This window comes from Lemur catta, chromosome 9 (assembly GCF_020740605.2).
Source record: "Lemur catta isolate mLemCat1 chromosome 9, mLemCat1.pri, whole genome shotgun sequence".
In the NCBI taxonomy this organism is placed as follows: Eukaryota; Metazoa; Chordata; class Mammalia; order Primates; family Lemuridae; genus Lemur; species Lemur catta.
The window spans coordinates 22,698,072-22,713,965 of record NC_059136.1 but is presented as its reverse complement, the minus strand read 5'-3'; the positions used below and the strand labels follow the sequence as shown (position 1 = coordinate 22,713,965).

The 15,894-nt window shown below is 44.2% G+C and overlaps 1 protein-coding gene and 1 pseudogene across 1 annotated transcript in view; one reads left to right on the top strand and one right to left on the bottom strand.

The window, feature by feature from the left end:
• The window catches only part of ARHGAP39 (Rho GTPase activating protein 39), a 119,149-nt gene that overhangs the window by 97,314 nt on the left and 5,941 nt on the right, over positions 1-15,894 (bottom strand). The window lies entirely within an intron of this gene.
• LOC123645288 lies at positions 14,397-14,481 on the top strand (annotated as a pseudogene).

The following is a 15,894-nucleotide window of genomic DNA, read 5'->3' as shown; positions in this document are numbered from 1 at the left end:
GAACCGATTAGTTCCTGGAGGGGAGAAACCCTCACACACTTCTTGATGACCAGAGGTCACAGGAGTCTTCTGTGTTGATTGTTATGGGGTGAGAGCAGAGGAAAAACTTTGTATTTTCTACTCAATACCTAGTTAATTTTAGTGAATGATTAGCAATTAATAGTGGGAAAATGTAAATTCACAATCAGATTGCCTGGGTTGGTTTGTGTTTTTACTGATGGGAGCTGCAAACTAAAAATAAAATCCTAAGCCCTCACTAACAGAAAAGACCCTCTCTTTGCCAAAGGGACCCCAGAAAATCCTAAAACTAAGTTGCTGGCCATGAAGGGAAGGGAGGTCTGACATAACTATGTGCCTGTATTACTTTGATTAAAAATTAAAATTAGTGTCTTTTGAAAAACCTATTTGAAAACTTTGACTCTAAGAACAAAACACCTAAATGAGTCAAGGGCATAAGAACTTGGAGCAGCCAGCCCTGACCTCAGAGTATGGACGCGGCCATGGCCCCAACACCATGTGGGAGGAAACAAGGCCCTGGGCCCCCGTGTGTCATGGTCACCGCAGATGCGGCACCAGGACTAGATGTGCTCAGAACACTCCACCACCCTCTGGACGGCATTTTCCATCTGTTTCCCTCTTTGATGGAGCACAGTTTGGGAGCATTTGTTCTGATCCTCCAATCCTTCTTAAAACTCAAGGATATGCATCACTACAGGCAAGGGAGGGACACACAATCTGTCCTTATGTTAAACCCCCATGACTACCATGTCTGGGGTGGCAGCATACCAAACACCATCCCCTGTCCTCATTCTTGCTGCTGCAGAGCCCCCAGGGATGTCCCCACAGGTGCCATGGGCTTGAGCACTGTGCTCACAATGTCCACTGAACCAAGGGTGTTCCCATAAGAAAAAGGCTCTCCACGGCCAACAGTCGCCCACGCTGCTGCCCTGAAGCTGCCCTGTGCACTGTGCTGTCCTCACATGAAAATGGACTCTAGGTATTCCTGAGAAAAATGAAAACAAAATAATAATCTGAAAACAAGTTGAAACCATATCATGGCCGGCTGCGGTGGCTCTCTGTAATCCTAACACTTTGGCAGGCCAGGGCAGAAGGATCACTTGAGGCCAGGTGTTTGAGACCAGCCTAAGCAAGATACCGAGAATCCATCTCTACAAAAAGTTTTAAAAATTAGCCAGGCACCAACCACTTGGGAGGCTGAGATGGGAGGATCACTTGAGCCCAAGTACTAGATGTTGTTGTAAGCTGTGATTGCAACACAGCACTCCAGCCTGCCTGGCTGACAGAGCAAGACCTTGTCTTTAAAAAAAAAAGAAAAAAAAGAAAAGAAAAGAAAAAAAAAAAGAAACTGCATCAAGTTAGGAACTTTGGTGGATGAGGCAAAGAACGACTACTCCAAAGACTGAGGATAGTACTGGAAATTCATGTAGGATACACAGAGAAATAAAAGCAAGACGTCATGCCAGGGAGGGTGGGCTGGAAGCTGCCACATGTCCAAGTGTACCCCAGGAGAAGAAAACAGAAGGAACAGCTGAGAACAATGTTCCAGAGCAAAAGTACAACCCACGTACCAGGTTAGGGTATATAAAAATAAGTCCATATCTAGACTCACTGCCATAAAGGACTTAATGTCCTAAAAGCAACCAGAGACAAAAGACTGTGATGGTTATAATTCCTGGACACTATTTCTGTAAATTCCCCTTTCTTGAGCATGGCCAGCCTTAATAACTCAAGCTTGGTAAACACAATGTGAGAGAAGTGACTTTTCACCTCAGAGGCCAGGCTGGAAAAGGTGGTACAGATGACCCTGAGGCCACCATGCTGGAATGTCCACAAGGAGACGGTGAGCACCAGCAGCTCCTCTGGCCCCCATGCTCCTCTGGGCCTCCAGCTGCTACGGCCTCCCCAGCCCAAGCACCACACATGTGAGAGAAGTGACGCATTCCCAAATCCCATCTTGACTGCAGCCTCAGGAGACACCATGCCAAGCTGCTCCTGAATTTCTGATCCACAGAAACCATAAGAGATGATAATACACAATTGTTCTACGCCCCTAGATTTTGAGGCAATTTGTTACACAGCAGTAGTAACTGGAGCCATCCCTTACAAAAATAACAATTGAGGTTGTATCAGATTTTAGCACTCACAGATCCTCACTATAAAAACTATTAAAGGATTCATTTCAGAAAGAAAATAGCCTGGAAGGAAACAATGCTAAGCAGTGAAAATAGAAGATATTGGTAAACTCAGTTACTGACTGTTTAAAAGCTTTTTTGTACCAAAAGGTGGAACAAGCTTCACTCCACAATAATAATAGAGACTACCTAGGAGGGACAGTCAGTGAATGGCTATCATAGGGAGGAGGCAAATGTAGAATATGAATATAAAAGAGCAATTTTCAATCCTGGCTGCACATTAAATCGCCTGGGAAACTCTAAAAAATTAGTTTTTAAAAGTAGCTGAGCTGTAATCCCAGCACTTTGGGAGGCTGAAGCAGGAGGATCTCTTGAGGCCAGGAGTTCAAGGCTAGGCAAGCTATGATCTCACCACTGCACTCCAGCCTGGGCAACAGAGTGAGAACTGGTCTCTTAAAAAAAAAAAGAAAAGAAAAAAAAGAAACCAAATTAATAAATTAATTAAATTTTTTAAAAGTGGTTGAGGGTAGGGTCCAGTTTCTTAAGTTTTCAAGGTGATTTTAATGTGTAGCTAAAGTAGACAACCACTGACAGATAAAATAGAAATTAAGGCAAAAAGCATTAACAGGAAACCACAGAAATTACAAATAGTAAAAGGAACAGTCCTAACCACACACAACACCATGCCTGACAGCTACCTGCTCAGGAACATGTTGCTGAAATGACGGGAAAGGAGGCCCCTTCAAGGGAAGCACGAGCTCCTCCACCACCCCAATGTGAGACACTCGCCTGCACTAGAAATCCCCACAAATACTGACCACTCTACACTCTGGAAAACCCGACACTTGACCCCCTCAGTAAGGGCCACCCTTATGTTGGGTTGAGAGCCAGAGCTCCAGTCAGGACTGGGACTAGACTTGTCCTCCTGCTGTAAAGACTAGCAATCGTACAAGTATGTGAAAAAACTAGTGTCAGACACTGAACAACAGGCAGCACAGGACGGTGGTAAATCCCCAGGACAGGGAGACAAGTGAGCTCCCACCTCCCGGCTGCTGCCTGGAGGCTCTACAGACCAAGGTCAAGGACAGGGTGTCCCAGGTAGGACAACTCTGAGCTGAGAAGAGTCAGTCACTGGAAGTGACTGACACACTGTAGTAAGAAAAAGAACAGTGAATCTGAAGACAGTAAACGAAACTATCCAAACCGCAGCACAGAGAAAAAGGACTAGAAAAATGAACGAAGCTCAGTGACCTACAGGACGATACCAAGCAACCTAACATACATCTATGTGTGTGTGTGGATTTATATACAAATATATATAAATAACTAGAATACCCCTTCCCAAAATAAACAGAGAAGATGGTAAAAGTAGTTGAAAAGATACTGGTCAAAATTTTTCCAAATCTGATGAAAACTATAGGTATGAGAAGCCTAATGAATGCCAAGCAGGAAAAAACCATAAAAACTGCTAAAAACCAGTGAGATAAAACCTCTCATCAGAAGCAGACTTCTCATCAGAAGCAATGCACAACAGGAAAAAATAAATAGCATCTTTAAAACGCTAAATAAAATAAAACAAAACTATCAATGTAGAATTCCATGTTCAGTTAAAATATCCTTTAAAAATGAAGCCAAAAATAAAGATTCTTTTCTTCCTGAGAAACAAAAGTAAGAGCATTAGTTGCCAACAGACTTATACTAAAAGCAATATTAATATTAAATAAATTTCTTCAAGGAGAAAGATAATACCAGATAAAAACCTGAATAAGCAAAATGTTATAAAGTACCAGAAATGGCAAATAAGAATGAGAACAAACATTTTTTTCTCATTTTAAAATTTCTTTACATGATTAAGAGGGTCAATTCATCAGGAATATGCAAAAATCCTAAATACATATGCATCTAATAACAGAGCTTCAAAACATAGGAAACACAGTATGAAAGTGAAAGAGGTAAGAGACAAATTCAAAAGTTAGTCTAAGGATATGTAAGACTGGTACTGTCTATCAATACACTTTAACTGACATTTATAAAATGAATTAAAAATTAGATGAAATGGAAAAATTCTTTGAACACAAACTACCAAAGATCACTCATGAAGAAACAGATAACTTGAATAGCCAATGTTATCTATTTAAAAAATCAAATTTACAGGTAAAAACCATCCCACAAAGAAAACTCCAGGCCAAGACGATTTCACTAGTGAATTCCACTAAATATTTAAGAAAAATGAGGCCGGCCATGGTGCCTCACACCTGTAATCCTAGCACTCTGGGAGGCCGAGGCGGGTGGGTTGTTTGAGCTCAGGAGTTCGAGATCAGCCCGAGCAAGAATGAGACCCAGCCTCTACTAAAAATAGAAAGAAATTATATGGAAAACTAAAAATATATACAGAAAAAATTAGCTGGGCATGGTGATGCATGTCTGTAGTCCCAGCTACTAGGGAGGCTGAGGCAGGAGGATTGCTTGAGCCCAGGAGTTTGAGGTTGCTGTGAGCTAGGCTGACGCCATGGCACTCTAGCCTGGGCAACAGAGTGAGACCCTGTCTCCAAAAAAAAAATGAATGGTGGATTTTGTCAACTGCTTTTTCTGCCTCTATTGTGAAGATCATCTACTTTTCTTTTTTAGTCTGCTAGTATGGTGAATTTCACTGATTGGGTTTTGAATGTTAAACCTTGCAATCCTGGGATAAGCTCTACTTGGGTATGATGTGTTACCCGTTATTGCTGTATTTAGTTGACTAAAATTTTTAAATTTTAAGGATGTTTGTATCAAAAGTCATGAAGGATACTGGTCTGTAGTTCTTTTTGTAATGTCTTTGTCTGGTGTTGAGAGCAGTATAATATTGGTTTCATAAAACGAGTTAAGAAATGCTTCTTCCGGCCAGGCGCGGTGGCTCACGCCTGTAATCCTAGCACTCACAGGCTGAAGTGCAGTAGTATCATCATACCTCACAGAGCCTTGAATTCCTGGACTCAAGCGATCTTCCTACCTTGGCCTCCCAAGTAGCTAGGTGGCTAGGACTACAGATATGTGCCACCATGCCCGGCTAGTTTTTAACTTTTTATAGAGACAAGGTCTGGCTATGTTGCCCAGGCTGGTCTCAAACTCCTGGGCTCAAGTAATCCTCCTGCCTCAGTGACCCAAATTAATGGGATTACAGACATGAGGCACTGGGCCAGGCCATTCTTAATAAAAACTCTAAGCAAATAGAAGGAAACTTCCTCAACCTGATAAAGGGTAAGAGTATATGTATAAAACCGATAGCTATATACAGTCAGCCCTCCATATCCATGAGTTCAACCAAACACGGACTGAAATATTTGGGAAAAGAACAATAAAAAATAATGATACAACAATAAAAAGTAATACAAATTTTAAAATACAGTATAACAACTATTTACACGGCATTTACATTGTATTAGGTATTAGTAATCTAGAGATGATTTGAAGCATATGGAAGGATGTGCACAGGTTACATGCAAATACTACACCATTTTAGTAATGTATCAGGGACTTAAGCACCCATGGATTTTGGTATCTGAGGGGGTCCTGGAACCAGTGCCCCTCAGATACCAAAGTATGACTGTGTCACACTAAACGGGGAAAAACTGAATGCTTTCCTCTCATCACTTTTGTATGATACTTTACTGGAGGTCCTCGCCAGTGCAATAAGGCAAGAAAAATAAAACAGGATTGGAAAATAAATAAAACTATCTTTATTCACAGACAAAATGATTATATGTGTAAAAAATCAAAAACATTAAACATTAATGTTTAATATTGGCGTAAATATTAATATTTAATCAATATTAGGGGTAAATTTGGCAAAATATGTACACTAAGTACTTCAAAGTACTGATGAAAGACATTTCAAAGGACTGAATTCATGGTGAGGTGTACTAGGTTCATGATGGGATGGCACAGCAGTGACAGGACATCAGCTCCACTGTCCTATCCAGTCCTGCTCCCTTCACTCTATCCACAGGTGTGATCCCAAAAGCACTCCCCAGTAAACTTCCTAAACACAAATCTCTATCTCAGAGTCTGCCTCCCATGGAACCCAACATAAACAGTAATTAATAATGTGCACATTTGTAAAGGACACAATTAGTGCACTCAAAATGGCAGACAGCTAGACAAACAGCTCCATGCTGACAGAGCAGTGAAAGTACTATCAACTCCTCGTTTACACTGTGAAGGCATTGAGGAAAACACATGCTAACTCCCTACATGTGCTGGGAGGTTGCTCATTTGAAGAATGCTACTTTGTACAATCAGATATAATCATAGGAAGTTGCCATTTTCAACAGTTTTTGACCTACAAAAACTGAAGTTTCATGTAGTTCAACCTTTTATTTCCACTGAATCCTGTCTTGATCACAAGACATCTCTGAGGCTGAGGAGCGCTCCCTTTTCAATCACACTGGCCCTCTCACCTAAGAGCAGAGAGACAAGCATTATCACTAAGTCTACATTCCAAGTTTAAGCCTAACTGGAAGACATGTTCTAGAATAGCTCATGAGGGCAAACAGATCAGAGTATTCTAAACAATCTTTTTTCTTTTTTTTTTTTTTGAGACAGAGTCTCACTCTGTTGCCCAGGCTAGAGTGCCATGGCATCAGCCTAGCTCACAGCAACCTCAAACTCCTGGGCTCAAGCAATCCTCCTGCCTCAGCCTCCCGAGTAGCTGGGACTACAGGCAAGCACCATTATGCCCAGCTAATTTTTTCTATATATATTTTTAGCTGTCCATATAATTTCTTTCTATTTTTAGTAGAGACGGGGTCTCACTCTTGCTCAGGCTGGTCTCGAACTCCTGAGCTCAAACAATCCACCTGCCTCGGCCTCCCAGAGTGCTAGGATTACAGGCGTGAGCCACCGCGCCCGACCCTAAACAATCTTTTGCCAAATCCTCTGGCCTTGCTCCTTCCCTGGCCTTGATGCCCCACCATGCCGCCATACTCTCTGGCCCATGCTCCCTCCCAAGCTGAGCTAACCATTACTTCCCTCATCCCCCTCCCCTGGCTGCTTCAAGGGGTCCACTTGTTCATGCCCCCTTCAACTGTGGGATACCCCAAGGCTCTTTTTCCTCTATACTCTATCCTCTGAACTTTTCATTCTGTTCCTAGTTTCTGCTGTAACCTCTGTGAGTCTCAAATCTCTATGCTGACCACCTCGCTCCCAAATGCCAGGTTCACCTCACTTTATGAATGCAAGGTGGACATTCTCTAGATGGTGTTCCCTCACATGTATCTCAGTGGTACTCTCCTCCCCAAATAACTGTTCTCAACCACTGCACGCCCTTATATCGTGCATCGATTTCTGTCCATGGCACACACTGCACTGCCCCCAGGCTCACAGGTGTAGGTGCTCTTGGGTCTCCTCTGGGCCCCAGGTCCCCACCACTGGCCATTCCGTCATGGGCACCTCAGCATCAGCTTTGCAGCCACCTGTTCCCACAAGCCTCAATGGCCTCTTGCACATTCAAGACCTATTTCCCTTTTGCTGGCCTCTGGTTAAATAACAGAAGACTTGCCATGCTTTGGCCTTCCCTCACCCAACCCCATCTCACTACTACTACCATATTCAAGAATCTCCCAAAAGACCACCCAACATCATGTCACTTTCATCATGATAAACAGTCAATGGTGCCCCCCAAAATAAAGGGACAATTCTTGTACTAGTAACTTCTAGAACTACACTGTTTAATAGTCACTTGTCACTATGGCTACTTAAATTAATTAAAATTAAATAACACTTAACACCCCAGTCTTGCGAGTCACGATTCAGTGCCCGGCAGCCACAGGTGGCACGGCAGGCTCTGGAACACACCCACTTCGTGACCTTGCTTCTCACTTCTGCTCTGCTCCAATGAAAACATTTTGCCAGCTGCCCTGAGTCATGCCTCACACTTGCCAGGCCAACCCCCACCTGGACACTTGTTCCCCGGTATACTCTCTCCTTGCCTTTCTTTCAAAGACACGGTACTTAGGGGTCACCCACACCAAATGGGCCCCTCCCCTCTGAACTGCCATTTAATACTTACTTCCATCATTCAAATAAATTTTAATTATGCATAGCAGTAGCTGGTGGTATCTCTTGCATTCCTTATAGAGCTCATTAATTATTCTATTTTTCTATTTACACATTCATTCAAAAATTATCTATTTTGTGCTTATGTGTCATTATTATACCAGGCCCTGAGCAGACAATGAACAAAGGTGATACAGTCCCTGCCCTTACGCTGTAAAGGAGAAAAACAAGAAACAAGTAAAAAGTAAATATATAACTATAAATTCTGGTAACATCTATTAAAGAATAAAGCTCTATGAGGAAGAAAAGCAGGAAAGATCTACATTAAATTATGTGAGAAAAGATCTCCTCTCTAAGCCAAGACCTCAAAGAGGAGAAAGAAGCCAGTCCCCTTAAAAAGGGAGATGTCTTCAGGGGACTGAGGGAGGAAAGGATCAGCCAGCCACTCTAGGGAGAGGAAGGAGGAGGCCCACAGTCTGATCCCAGGACTCGGAAGGCTCAGAGAACACAAGAAGATTTTTAATTTTGTCCTTAGTACAAAAGCCATTAAGGATTTTAAGCAGGGGAGCAACATGATACTATTTGAATTAGAAGATGACACACGGTCTGATATGAGAACCAGCGACTGGACAGAACCAGAATGCCCAGGACCCCATGGCCAATAGGAACTTGATGTGGTGATACAGGACACGAAGCGCTGTCCACAGCAGACTCTGATCTCTGCAGTGAAGTGCCCTCTCATTCAAGCCCAGACGCTGGGCTCTGGCCTCTCAGCTCTAGTTCTGGCCAGCCCCGTAACTCACCTGCCACGCCCAGTACAGGCCTCAGCAAACCTCAGCTAGATGAGAAACATGCACATCACCGAGAGTCTGACAAGCAGCCTCTAAGCAGCACCCAACTCGCTGGCACTTCCGCTGGCCCCACTGGCGGGGCTGGTCCCAGGCCTTTCACCTTCTCACTCGAGTGCTGCCATACCTTGCGCTCCCAGGCCTCCTCTGAAGGGCAGTTCTTCCCTTTCCCGTCCCACTCCCATTCTCAGTAATTCACACATCTCTTAGAGTTCATTCACTTGGAAAGAAAAAGAAGAAAACAGAAACAGCCCATCATCTCACAGAACAGGTAAGTCTTCAGACATCATTTAAAAAAAATAAAAGTTACAACATGTCTGAGGAACCCAACAAAGATACCATTGTTAACTGTCTCATGTTTACTTTGAGAAAAAATTCTATATATATATATATATATATATATATATATATATATATATATATATATATCAGCATATGAAGAACTACATGTTCTTCTTTTCAATTTACAAAAAATAGGTCCTCCTACAAATACTAAGAACTGGTATGTTTCTTTTCTTTCTTTTTTTTTTATATTTTTCTTCTATCACTTTACATTTGGCCACACAGACACAGCCACCTTAACCTTCAGAGCACCATGTCCCATTGTGAGGATGTGTCATGATTCAGTTCCTTTTTGTGAAACACTGAGATCGCACTGGCTCCAGAGTGAGGCACCAATTGCATTTCAGGTTCCACATTCAACCAGTGCTCTTGTGTTTCTAGCTACAGCAGTGCTCAAAGTCCCCTCCCAGTCACACACATAGATTGGACAATCCACCTGGAGTCCAAGATCCTGTGGCTCTTCTTGCCAGCACCATCACTGGAGCAGGATTCTCCACTCCTCTGAGAGACACTGTTGTCCCTGCACAAAGACCCCAGAAAGGCCCCTGGGGTGACATTGGCCCATCCACACGTACATCAGCCTCTCAGCACCCCCTTCACGATGCATGCAGCCTAAACACGGGGTCCTGCCCTCAACACTCACTCCTGGACCACCATGGACCCCCGCACACATGTTCACAGTGTCCATCAGATCAAGCTCTGCAAGTGAAATCCCTCCTTCTCCCCAACTCTTCCTCACATCACCTGCCTCCTGGCCTCAGATTCTTTCTTTCTAACGAGGAATAACAGCCTCACTCCCATGATACTTTCAAATCCCGGGCCCACGCTTACTTAGCAAACCAACTCCCATGGGTAACCCAGTGCTCCCCCCAGTTCTCGGAGGCAGCTCAACACACCTTGAGGAAAACACACTGACCAGCCTCCCCTCCAGGCCCCATATCAGCACGTGGCCTGGGGCCCACGTGGCTACCTAACAGCCTCCCCAGCCCATGCCACACCTTCTCTGTCTGCAGCCTCCAGCATCTCCTCCCTCTTCCTCATCCTTATCATCGACTAAGAACCTGTTTCTTCCTCCTCTGAGAAAAGCATCAGAAGAGAACTTCTACAGAGCCTCAGGGACCACCACACACTCCTTGACCTGCCTGCCCCTGCTGACATGCAGGTCCCTCCATGCTGCCATTTCTTCCCTCCTTCAGGTCAGTTCCAGCAGCATGACACTGGCTTATCATTTCTTGCATCTTTCAAAATTTGTGAACAAGGAACTTCTATGCCCCTTTGCTGCAAACATCCAGTAAGGAGGTATCTGTCCCTGCCGCCATGCCTTTAACTGCTTCTGTCTCATTTTCTCTAAACCCACTCTAATTGTGCTTTTACTCACCCACCTCCAAATCTGCTCTTCAGATCACCAAAGACCTCAACAGTGAGCCCAGTGGCAGCTCCCCATCTGCTTCCTTGCCCTCACCGTGGATCAGACCACTCCCTGCCCATTATCGGCCTAGACCACTCTGTCCTCTCTATCAGCCTTCCCCACTTGCCACTGGGCTAAGGCCTCCTTCCTGCTCCTGGGCATCTCACTGCAGGAGGCCCCATGCCCAGTCCTGGCCCCTCTTCTGCACCTGGACCCATCATCTGGAGACCTCTGGGCCCATGGCTGCACTCCATCCCGATGCCTGTGACTCTCCAGCTGATGCTTCCACCCACTCCCTCTCCTGGGTCCCAATTGCCCCTGGTGTCTCAGAGGCTCTCAACACAGCACACCCAGCTCAACTCCTGGGCTCCCACTCAAGGCAGTCCACCGCACTTCCACCAGAAAATCTTACTGGTTAACTTCAAAATATGTCTAAAAAAACTCAATAAAGAAGATTAAAACAAATGAGGAAAAAAATAAAAATAACAGCTATTTACAGATTCCAACATCCTTTGACCTCATCATTACCACCTGGGTGGAGCCTGGGCTACTATGTCACCTCCTAACCTGTCTCCTTACTCCCTCCCTCGCCCCAGTCTGTTCTCAAGACAGCAGTCAGCAGGAGCCTACTAAATGACTAAGCAGGCTGGGCGCAGTGGCTCACATGTGTAATCCCAGCATTTTGGGAGGCCCAGGTAGGAGGATCACTTGAGCCTAGGAGTTTGAGATCAGCCTGGACAACACAGCAAGACCCTGTCTCTACAAAAAATAAAAAAATTAGCGGGGTGTGGTGGCACGTACCTATAGTCCCCACTACTTGGGAGGTTGAGCCCAGGAGTTTGAGGTTGCAGTGAACTGTGATAACGCTACTGCACTCTAGCCTGGGCAACAGAGTGAGGCCCTGTCACCAAATAAATAAATAAGTGAAAAAAAAGACCACAGAATGGGAGAACACATTTGTAAATCACATATATTTGATAAGGGACTTGTATCCAGAATATATAAAGATCACATACTTCAGTGATAAGAGATAAATAATCCATTTAAAATACATTAGAATGAATCATGGGTAGATTTCGTGTAAGTTCTGAAGTTTTCCATAAAGGAAATGAATGGATAAAGCTGGAGCTAGAAAGAGACTCTTGCAAAACCCCTCAGCTCTTCCTAACTGCATACTAACTCCGCAGGTGGGGCTTGAGCTGAGAAGTGCCTCCTTCAGGACACAGTCCAAGCTCTACACACTGCAAACAACACCCTCCCATTCGCTTGCTGACACCCAGGTGCCTGTTCATCCCTGCCTCACACTGGATGTTCCAATCACAAAGAGCTGCCGGTAGCTGCTGACACCTGCTGGTTCTAGCCTCCTGTGCCCTTTCCACCTGAGGTGTGCTCCTCCTAAGCCTGGGCAACAGCCTCAGCTGCCAATACCTCTTTTTTAGACGAGACACTCCTTCTCTGAAAAGCCTATATACACCTGCAATCCTCCAGGCTACCTAACCTAGGGGTCTCCCAAAGATCCCAGGCATACTGCCACCACTGATGTCCATGGGATGTCAGCACAATCCACCACCCCCATCAGAGGCCTCGCCTGTCTCCTTCATCTCAGGAAAGCTGACTGGCAATTGGCTGGCACATACCAGATGACAGGAAAGTCTGGGAGCAGGATGAGTGTTGAGTGGGCCTGGCAAACACAGAACCAGGCTTGAGAGCCCTGCCAGACCAATGGAGAAGGGCTCTGCCTGAGTGAGGCCCATCCTGTGCCCCAGTGGCCTTGAGCAGAAAGTCCCACGCTGTTCCTGGACGCCATCTGTGCTTCCTGCACATGCCTGAATGAGGGTCCCTAGGACCCCACAGCATTACCCCCTCTCAGCTTTTAGGAAGCAGAAGTTACTTCTGGTACTTATGGTCAAGAGAAGTAGGAATTTTCATAGCACAGCTGAATTCTGAATACAAAATAAAAGATCAACACTGTGACAATTAAACAGAAAAACAATAGAGAGTTTCAGAAGCAGCTCACCTTTATTAGTAACACATGCAGCATACAATCTGATGCATAAATAATGCGAGATCTGTGAGTTGGAGAAACTTATATTCCATAGGCTACAGTACAACCTTGACTGCTAGGAAGACCATGCTGACCCCCACAGAAATCCCAGAGAAAGGTTAATAGAAAACCATTAGCAGTATCTTGGGGCAAATGCTGCCACAAATCTCAGCCCATGAAGGAAGCATCAGGCACTATGTCTGATTGATGCTGGAACCTCTAGCAGCTTAAAGAGATGACCAAGAGAAAAAGCAGAAAAGATGAAAAGAGCATGGCAAGAAAGGAAAATAGACTCGAATACTGCTGGCCATACAGGGGCTCTCATGTCTGTGTCCCAGCACCTTGGCTGGACAGTTGTGAGGCCCACACCTCACTTCAGTCTACACTGCCATTGACTACACTCAGTGTTTGTCTTGTCTTAGACCAGCCTGCAAGAGAACAGAAGAGAACTCTGTTGGCTCATCAGCCTCTTACTGTTGAAATTAATTTTTAAAAATCTTATACACATATAACACTCAGTAATTTAGAGAATCTGGTAAAATTCAGTCATGCTTTAGTTTCACGATAACCCCGAGCAATGAACAGAAAAATATCTAATCTGCAGAGGACAGTCAAGGCTTACATGGTAAAGTGACTTACCTGGGATCAATCACACAACTAGTCTGTGCTTGAGTCCAAGTTTAACTCAAGTCTTCTGCACCAAGAACAGTGTTCACCTGCTACAGCCTGACATCTCAGAAACTGATCAGGGACTTATCACCTCCCACAACCCCCAGAAATGCATCTACACCAAGGCTCTCTGTGGATACCAAGCCTTCCAACCCCCACCCTGGAATGTTCCCTTCTGAAAAATCCTAGTCACTCTTGTTTTTAATGGCTTCATTGAGATATAATCCACATACCATACAATTCACCCATTTTAAGTGTACAACTTTAGACTATTTTTAGTACATTGACAGATACGTGCAACCTTCACCACAGTCAATTTTAGGATATTTTCATTACTCTCATGAAACTCCATACATTTTGGCTGTCATCTCCCGGCCCATGGGAACCATTCCTCTACTTTCTGTCTCTATAGATTTGCCTATTCTGGACATTTCATATAAATGGAATCTTACAGTATGTGCCTGGCTTCTTTCACTCAGTATAATATATTTAAAAGTTCATCCGTGTTATAGAATGAATGAGTAACTCACTCCTTTTTATTGCCAAATAATATTCCATTGTATGGACAGACCACATTTTGTTTGACCATTCATCAGCTGATGAACATCTGGGTTGTTTCTACTTTTCAGCCACTATGAACACTGCTGCTATGAACACTCATGGACAAGTTTCTGTGTGGATGTGTGTGTTCCTAGTCACTCTGAACCATAAGAACACACAAAAGGTGAACCAATTTCCAACTGAGAAACTCTTTAATCCAACCTACTATATTATTTAAAATATATAGATAATTAGGAGAAATAAATGACCAAAGGATCTGGAGAGTTAAAGACAATAAGAGACAAAAGCAAAACCTGATGTGATAGAATAGTGACTGAAGAAAAAGATGCTATTTTAGCTTTGTGCAATGGCAGTATCATAGCCAATGAGGTTTATCCAAGGCGCAATTATTGCTAATTAAAAAATTTAAAAACAAAAAGAAAGAAATAAAAAGGTGCTATTTCTAGAGATGGGACCTACAGGCACATTTGCAAAACACTATACCGACCACCTTGTTTGTAACTGCACAAAAATTATAGCATCTCCATAATATGGAACTGATGCAATCATCCAAAAGAATATACTGGAAAATGCACTAATATGGAATGACTTCTCAAATATAATTGAAAAAGGCAAAGTTCAGAAGCTTTTTAAAAAGAAAAGGGTGGAAAAAAAGAGTACATACACACACTTGCTTGCACAGTTACAAAGTATCTCCAGCAGATACAAGAAGCTGGTCATAGCAGAGCCTCCAGGGGAACCAGGTTCCTAGCGGGAGACTTCACTGTGTACCCTTTGTACTTTTGAACCACCTGAATATATTATCTGTTCAAAACTAAATAAATTAAGACTTTTTAGGAAACCAAAAAAATAATAAAGAATCTATGAGAATCAAAAAATTTATACTTAGGAAAACAAGCTATGACAGGCCCTGGGTAGTTGGAAGCAACCAACACAGAGGAAATGAACAAAGGAGTCACTCCCACTGTTATGTCAACCATTCTCTTTGTGGGCAACTCCCCATCCTAAATCCAACCATTTTACAGAAGTTAATGCTCAAAGAAAATGTTGCAATGTGCAATAAGACATTAATACAAATGTGTCTGTTGTTCTCAAGGACCTCCCAGTCCAGAGGGGAGACAATGTGTGGCTATGCAATGACCCAAAGCGCTGCCCAGAGTGCCATGGGCAGTAGGAGAAGCCCTTGATGGGCTAAGGAAGGAGGTCCAGGAAGGGCTCCTGCTGAGGTGGCCTGAGCCCGGATCAAAGGAACTGAAGGAGCCACATGAGCTTAGCTTATTCTCTGGAGGAGGAGGTGACACCAAGCAAGGCTTGGCCCAATGGCCACACTGTGGTGTTATTGCAGAACAGAGTGGGCTGGGACACACAAGCCTGTGGCGCACAGTCCAGGGGGCACTGGGGAGCCAAGGAAGGTGCCAGGCAGTGGAACAACAGACAGACGTGCTCTGAGTGTGGGCACCATCCTGTGCACTGTGGAGTTCAACAACATCCCTGGTCACCCCCTCCCAGCTGGGACAACCAAGAATGTCTCCAGATGTTGCCAAATTTCAGGGAGAGGGCCAAAATCACCCCAGGTGAGGCCACTGCTCTGCATACATCACCTAAGCAGCTACATGGAAGAGAGAGGGGTGAGGTTCAAGGCTGACACATAGCCACGTCTAGAAAGGACATGACAGAGGCCCTACATGGGCAGTGGTCCTGGGAACACAGGAAGGATGGATCTTATCCCTATTCAGGAGGTACAATTAGCAGGACCTGGAGCCATAGGATTTGATGGCTGGGGGGAGGACCCAGGATGCCAAGCTTCTAGGTAGTAACCAAGCATATGATGGC